At 44.5% G+C, this 7,708-nt stretch overlaps 1 protein-coding gene across 4 annotated transcripts in view; it reads right to left on the reverse strand.

The window, feature by feature from the left end:
* Positions 1 to 7,347, reverse strand: part of MAP3K20 (mitogen-activated protein kinase kinase kinase 20) — a 204,670-nt gene extending 197,323 nt beyond the window's left edge. For 2 of the 4 annotated variants that reach the window (XM_017973405.4, XM_035304527.3), the window contains exon 1: positions 7,307 to 7,347. The gene's annotated coding sequence lies outside the window, so the exon portion shown is untranslated. Of the gene's footprint in view, positions 1 to 7,119; positions 7,287 to 7,306 lie in introns of those variants that run through there. The other 2 variants (XM_002749336.7, XM_008998687.5) reach the window with 1 other exon arrangement.
* Positions 7,348 to 7,708: the final 361 nt, after the last annotated feature.

Consider the following 7,708-nt stretch of genomic DNA (forward strand, 5'->3'; position numbering starts at 1 on the left):
TCAACTAATAAAAAGCAACTTCCAGAACACACTTCCTTACCAAAAATATTATTACCAGAAGTAAAACATAGGAGGAACAGGAATGTAGTTGGTGGGAGCACTTATGCCACAGAAGTGCTACGTGGAAATGTGTCTGTGCTCAAACAGTAGCCCAGCTAGGAAACGTAAAGTGGACACAACCTGTGCCACAGCATGGGCCACTGCGTAGGCTTCTTGTGTTGAGTAACTGGGAGCTTCCTGTGGCATGAGGAAGAGAATGGGGCCAGAGTTAATAGAGTGAGGGTGCACAGAGAGGGGAGATTTCTAGGGCTTGGCTAGAAGAGGAATTCACAGGTGTTAGGACTAGGGTTGGGGAGAAAGCTGTAGCCCGAGTACACAAGGCTCACTTCAGTTCGCCACCTCCCACCCATCCTGCTCCCACCCTAGGTCTTGCTTGTACCCTACTCAGCCCTTGTTTGTACCCTGAACTGTTTTCTATCAGATAGAAAGTATCAGACCATCCTAGCTGCTGACAGATAGGTACAACTTTGGACTGAATGCCTGGAATGAATACTCCCTGAGAAGGGTGAATGCAAGGGTTAAAATATGGTAACCTCAATCTAAGATGAAGGGTGAAAGGAATGGAGATGGTACAACTAGGGAAGACTAAGACCTTATATTATGTTTTGATGATCAAGAGGTAAGGCTATCTGTGGATGAAAGTTACAGAAAGAATTCCGATTCTTTGGGAATCTAAAGTGGAAGTATTGTTTCAGGCCAGGCATTTAAGACCAATTTGGGCAGCATAGTGAGACCCCATCTCTACAAAAAATAAATAAATAAAAATTAGCCAGGTGTGGTGGTTCATGCCTATAGTGCCAGTTACTCGAGAGACTGAGGCAGGAGGATAGTTTGGGCCCAGGAGTTTAAGGTTGCCATAAAAATTAGCCAGGTGTGGTGATTCATGCCTGTAGTCTCAGCTACTAGAGACTGAGGCAGGAGGATAGTTTGAGCCCAGGAGTTCAAGGTTGCCATAAAAATTAGCTAGGTGTGGTGATTCATGCCTGTAGTCTCAGCTACTAGAGAGACTGAGGCAGGAGGATAGTTTGGGCCCAGAGTTCCAGGTTGCCATAAGCTATGATTGTGCCACTGCACAAAGTAAGACCCTGTCTCCAAAAAGAAAAAAAAAAAAAAAGAATTCCTGGTTATTAGAGTCGGCCAACAAGAAAATCTGCCACCCTCTTCAGTAGTGAGTAACCCATCGCCAAGAGGGTTCAATGAGACGTGGGGTGTGGAGTGGGAGACCCCTGCAACAGCTAGGAGAGCAGAATGAATGCTGCTTTAAGATCCACTCCAACCCTGTGAGTTTGATGATTAATCTACTGTAGACGGTCTCTCTCCTTTTCTGAGGGAAGCAGTCATGAACCCGACACTAAACATCATGGAGAAGCACAGTGAACATCAGTGACGGAAATAATGGAAATGACTGGGCCATCTTCCTTGATTTCTCCTCTTAAACTGGGTGGGAAGCAAAGAGCCACATTCCAGGTTTCTATCCTAAAACTTTCCTCTCCCTCCCCTCACCCCATTCCCAAAGCAAAGAGCTCTCTTCATCTTGAGAGCCAGAATATAACCACCTAACATAAAAAGTCTTTGGATGACGATCTACCCCTATTCTTTTATCAGCAAAATGGAGCTGTACGCTCCCACGCAGTGTGCCGGGCTGCAAGGCTTCATGGCGCAGTACTCTTTATTAGGATCAATCCCATGCTCCTTGTGTGCTTATTCCCATACATGGTATTACACAGTACTGTGCAGAAGGTGATATGAATAAATGGCTGTCCTATAGCATCAGTTTTACTTTAACATTATGGGAATAAGCCAAGCAAGGTGGCACATGCCCTTACCCCTGGTTACTGGGAAAGCTCAGGTAGGGGGATTGCTGGAGCACAGGAATTCAAGGCCAGCCCCGACAACATAGCAAGATTGTGTTTCTAAAGTAAAAAATATTTGGGGCAATAAATATGCATCTGTTTGTATAGATTTGTTCAATTTAAGTAAAGCAGAGTATGTTAGAAGAGAATACAAAATCCACATAAATTTTTAAGATTAAATACAAAATTTTAAAGCATGTACTTGCTTGTATTGGAGTATCTGCGGCTATAAGGACTAATTCTTGAAGGAAAACATTTATTTTTCCCCACAATAGGGTACTTTGGTAGAAAAGTTTAATAAGCAAATATTTACTACATGACATGCAGACTGCAGTTCTTTCCTTTTCTTCTTGTTTTTCTTAAATGGAAGCCCAGAGATAAGTCCAGAAAGAAGGATGTTGGGCCTTGCTCAAAATCAGCTATATGAATGGTTCCAAGTGGTTCTAAAGCACACTTTAGAAATCCTTATACTCAAATCAGGAGAGTAGTTATGAAAAACTACCTACCCACTACATGAGTATGATTTGGGAACAGAACAGGCTACCAAAGGCAAGCCTTGGCTGGAAGAAGTGAGTGCTAAGGTAGGAATGCTCCCACCAAAACTCAGGTTGAAACTTAATTACTTAATTGCTAATGTAACGGTACTGGGAAGCAGACCCTTTAAGAGATGATTAGGTCATTTATGGATTCCGGCTGTTATCCTGAGAGTGGCTTAGTGATCTCAGGAGTTCAACTGCCTTTTTCTCTTTCACCGCTTGCTTTTGCTTCCACCCTTTTACAATGGGTGATTATCACCAGATGCCAGAGCCATGCTCCTGGACTTCCCAGGCTTCAGAATCATGAGCCAAATAAATTATTCTTGTTCCTTGTAAATTACCAAGGCTGTGACAGACTGCTCCAGCAACAGAAAGCAGACTAGGCTACTGGGCCAACCAGCTCTGTGTATAACTTGAGAGATGTAGTAAAACATCCTTCTTTACCACACTGATATAGTGGCTGAAATATCAGGCACTGGTTACAAGCATTTCTAAATGGTTTCTCATAAAGTCATGCACCATAAACATAACTATGTTTTAGCCAACAATGGACTGCATACATAACAGTGATCCCATAAGATTACAATAAAGCTGAAAAATTCCTATTGCTAAGTGATGGCACAGTTTCATAACATCATAGCAATGCATTACCCATGTGTTTGTGGTGATACTGGTGTAAATAAACTTATCATGCTGCCAGTTGTAAAAAGGTATAGCACATACAATTATGTACAGGGCACAATGCTTGATAAGGATAATAAATGACTATGTTACTCATTTATGTATTTACTATACTTTTAATCTTCATTTTAGAGTGTACTCTTTATAGTTAAAAAAAAAAAGAAAAGAAAAGAAAAGAAAGAAAGTTAACTTAGGCAGGTCCTTCAGGAGGCATCCAGAAGAAGGCATTGTTATCATAGGAGACAGCAGCTCCATGCACATTACTGCCCCCAAAGACCTTCCAGTGGGACAAGATGTGGAGGTGGAAAGCAGTGATATTGATGATCCTGATCCTGTGTGAGCCTAGGCTGATGTGTTTCTGTCTTAGTTTTTAACCAGAAAGTGTAAAGAGTGAAACAAACTTTTAAAATTTAAAAACAGAAAAAAAAAACTTATAGAATAAGGATATAAAGCATTGTTGAACAGCTGTACAATGTGTTTGTGTTTTAAGCTAAGTGTTATTTCAAGACTCAAAAAGTTAAAAAAAGTTTGTTTATAAAGCAAAAAAGTTACAGCAAGCTAAGATGAATTTATTATTGAAGAAGTTTTAAATAAATCTAGTATAGCCTAAGTATCCAGTGTTTATAAAGTCTACAGTAATGTACAGTAACATCCTAGGCCTTCACATTCACTCACCACTCACTCACTCACTCGCCCAGAACAACTTCCAGTCCTGCGAGCTGCATTCACGGTACGTGCCCTACACAGGTCTACCATTTTTTTATCTTTGATACTGTAGATTTTATACTGCATTTTTACTGTGCCTTTTCTATTTTTTGATAGAAATACTTATTATTGTGCTGCAATTGCCTAGAGAATTCAGTACAGTAGCATGCTATGTAGGTCTGTAGCCTAGGAGCAAGAGGCTATCACACACAGCCTAGGTGTGTAGGAGGCTATAGCAGCTGGGTTTGTGTGAACTCTGCAGTGTTCACACAACTACGACACCACCTAAAAACGCAGTTCTCTCAGAACCTATCCCCATTGTTAACAGACACATGACTGTACTTATCCTTAGCAAGCAGGTACTACTGTCCCTAACTTACATGTGAGAAAACTGAGGATCAACGGTGTGAAAGTAGCTCAAGCCAACTATCTAACTTACAGGTGACACAACTTGTGTCAAATTCAGGCCTGACTCCAAAGTCATATTATTGTTTTCTACCATATAGTGTCTTTTTGTTAATAACGTTCTGCCTCCTCCTTCTCATTTGCCTTTTGTTTTCCCTCTTTAACTCCTTTCTTATTACAGTAATTACTGGATTGCTTACCATCCACCCAAAGTTCAATCTGAGGCTTTAATTTCCTATTACAATTGAAGACACTGGGGTTACGGTGTCAGATGTGTGGCTGCTTTGTTCTCACATTCTTCTACTGTGCTGGGATTACTTAACAGCTGTTAGGGTGTAATCGATGCTTCAGCTTTCCATAGGAAGGTCTGATATAAAAGCACCCATGTATCAGTCAAATCAGTCTAAGCTCTAGCATTCACAGCCCTCTTTCCTTACCAGGTACGGTTTTCTGGTCACAGCTGGAACTCTGCTTATTTTTATGTAGTGGGGCAAAGTGAATAGCCACAAAAAAAAAATTGCCTAAATCTTCCTTGCAGTAAGACCAAAAGGTGTCTTAACTGTTCCTATTACATTTAGATAGACAAGATACAGCCTGTCAATTTGTCCTGGATAGAATAAAATGGAAAACAAGTGATCTAAATTCATTTTTATTTCCAACATCTCAGAATACAGACATAGGGCTATCTTATTCCAAGAAGTGCTATATCCCCACAAACACCTTTTTCCAGTCTTTTTAAAAAACAAAACAATAAACATCGATTCTCTCCTCTCTTCTAAATCTACCAATTTCTAAAATAAACTGTCCATTTTGCTCTTTCATTCCACACTAACAGCTTCACCTTACATCTGACTTCTTTTCAAGCAACATCATTGTAATTTCTCCAGTAATTTCTCTGATGATTCGATTTATTCACTTCATGCCCCTCAGACCTCCTATTTGTCATTTAGTAGCCCTAACAAAGTCAGTTTCACTACTCATTCCAGATAGGCGCTGAGCCAATATATTGCCAATAACACTCACTCTTGTGCTAAGTTAAAATACACAGTGCAACTTGCCAAGTTTCCTTATTTGGCAAGAAGGCCCCTTAGTTCCCAAGATCTTTGACCATCCATTTTTAGATCCAAGTCCGCGTGTTTAATATTTGGATATTTTTCTCTCTCTCCCTTTCTTTAGTGTGTCCTTATGTATTCCCTAAAAGAATAAGAAAAACAGATCAATCATCTATTTGCTTTTTTAGACAAGAAAAAAAGTCCTGGCAATTGCATCATGGTCATTTACTCCGCAATTATGATCACTACAATTTTTTATTTAAATAATATTTTGTAGTTAAAAAAACTCCCCAAATAATCTCAAAAAGTTTATAGTAGGAATTGTGAAAGATTAAAATAAATAATGCAGTGGTCCAAAAGACCATTTTTTATCTTAATTCTCTCTTCCCAAACTAAATTCCTATTTACAATCTCCTAAGACTCACTATGGTAGCAGGAATTTAAAACAAAGGCTCTACAAATGGCCAAAACCATAATTAAAAATGCAGCCATCACATTTTTTTTTTAAATTGAAAAACAAGTGAAATTTCACCGTGGAGACAGGCCTACTACAAAGAGGGCATTAAGTAGCCCTGAATCACTTGCTTACTTATCTTTAAACGTGTTTGGAGGTTTGGGTCCAGTAAATCCTAGCTGTTCATGTCAACGAAGTTCAGGGAAGCAAGAAGGCTCCCCTAAAACAGCTTCAGGGTTAAAGTCGGAATACAGTTTTCAACAATCTTAATTCAAAAATCCTCCAAGTCACTCTGTAAGACGATTCTCACCATTATTAATGAGAGCTGCTTACTGTACTATACTTGGAATTGTGTTGCTTTCATTATTACAGAAACTAACAAAAATAAAGTTCCCCATAAACAACGCTTATGGGCGATTTCAAAGCACATCAGAAACATTTTCGGCGATCTAACAGAGATACCCAATTCTTTTTTTTTTTTTTTTTTTTTTTTTTTGAGGCAATCGGAAGTCATCCAGCCAGTCCTGAATTAAAGTTTTCTGAAAGCTGTCATGAGCATGCGAGGCCAGGCGAGGCGGCGGCCTGGGTAAGCACTTCTGGGCCTGGTGCTGGTCTCGGAGACCACAAAACACTGGCTCCCTGAGGGTCACTGAAGAGGACACCCCTGTCTGTGGTGGGAGGAAAGGGGGAAGCCAGAGAGGGCAGGCGATCCACGCTGCCCAAGCCCGGGGCAGGAAGGCGGGGAGCGGTGGCTCTGGATACATTTACGCCTGTTTGTAAAACTGATCTTCAGTGTTCATTGTTCCTGGCCTAATTGTGTGAGGAAAACAGAATGAAGGAAAATGGATGGGACGCAACGCCGCTGCGGCCAAGTTCTTAGGAAAGCAGAAGTTGGTCGTCCCTCCTCGCACGCATGGCGTGTGCTGGGAAGTGGCCGGCACCCTGCCCTGATTTGGGGACCTCGCGCTTTGCCCCCCCCCGACAGCGTTCCAGCCACCCGGTGCTTGGTCGGCTCTGCTGCTCGCGGGGCCCCTGCCCGTGCCGAGAAAGCCCAAGCCACCCCGGCCTGCGCCCCGCGCCTTCGGGCGCCAACTTCTCCGTGGGACTGGCCCGAACTCTCCAGAACCGCACTTGGCGGCGCCGAGGCCGAGGTCCCGCGAGGACTCTCCGGGCGCCGGTAACGCTCGCTCCTGCCGCTGCCGCCGCCGCGCGGACCCTGGGTCCGGGAGGAGCGCCCCGAGCAGCCTCTCGCGGCCGTCTGGGCTCCCGGGCCCCGGCGGCGCCTCGGCCCCGAGACGCGGGGACGACTCGCGAGCGCGACAGGCCTCGCCCCCTCACTTCCCGCCCTCCGCGGCCTCCGGCCTGGCCCCTACCTGGCTCCCGGGCCTGGCGCGAGCAGTAGCCGGGGGCGCCGAGGCCTCGCGCGCTACGAGGGCGGCGGGGGTCGGGACCACAACGGCCCTCGCGGCTCCCACGCTTCCTCCGGAGTCAGGAGTTGAACATTCCGCCTCTCCGCGCGGCGCCAATGAGGAAGACAGTCACGGCAACAGCACCACCTACCTCCAGGCGCGGAACGGCCGGGCAGCCCTCCCGTCACACGCGCGGGCGAGCGGGGCGTGGGGAAGGCTTTCGGGCCTCCCTGGCCTGCGCCCGGGTGGCACCCTCCGCCCCTCGCCCCAGGACCCGCCGAGGCCCCTCAGACACACCTGCCCCGCTGTGGGGGGAGGGCCGTGGGGTGTTTCCCCTCCCCCAGCACCTGAACTCATCTTTTTGACAAGTTAACACACCTGCTACTCCTTCAACTCACTCCTCAACAAACAGGAGCTGGGGACACAAAGAAACAGAGGCTGTTTTGTGCCCTGCAAGAGTTCCTTTAGTTGGGAAAGGGACAAATGTAGAGATTTCTGGGGACATAGGTCTGAAGGCTGCTTCTCTAGAAAGATCAGTAGGTACCTCTGGCAT

This window comes from Callithrix jacchus, chromosome 6 (assembly GCF_049354715.1).
Source record: "Callithrix jacchus isolate 240 chromosome 6, calJac240_pri, whole genome shotgun sequence".
Lineage (NCBI taxonomy): Eukaryota > Metazoa > Chordata > Mammalia > Primates > Cebidae > Callithrix > Callithrix jacchus.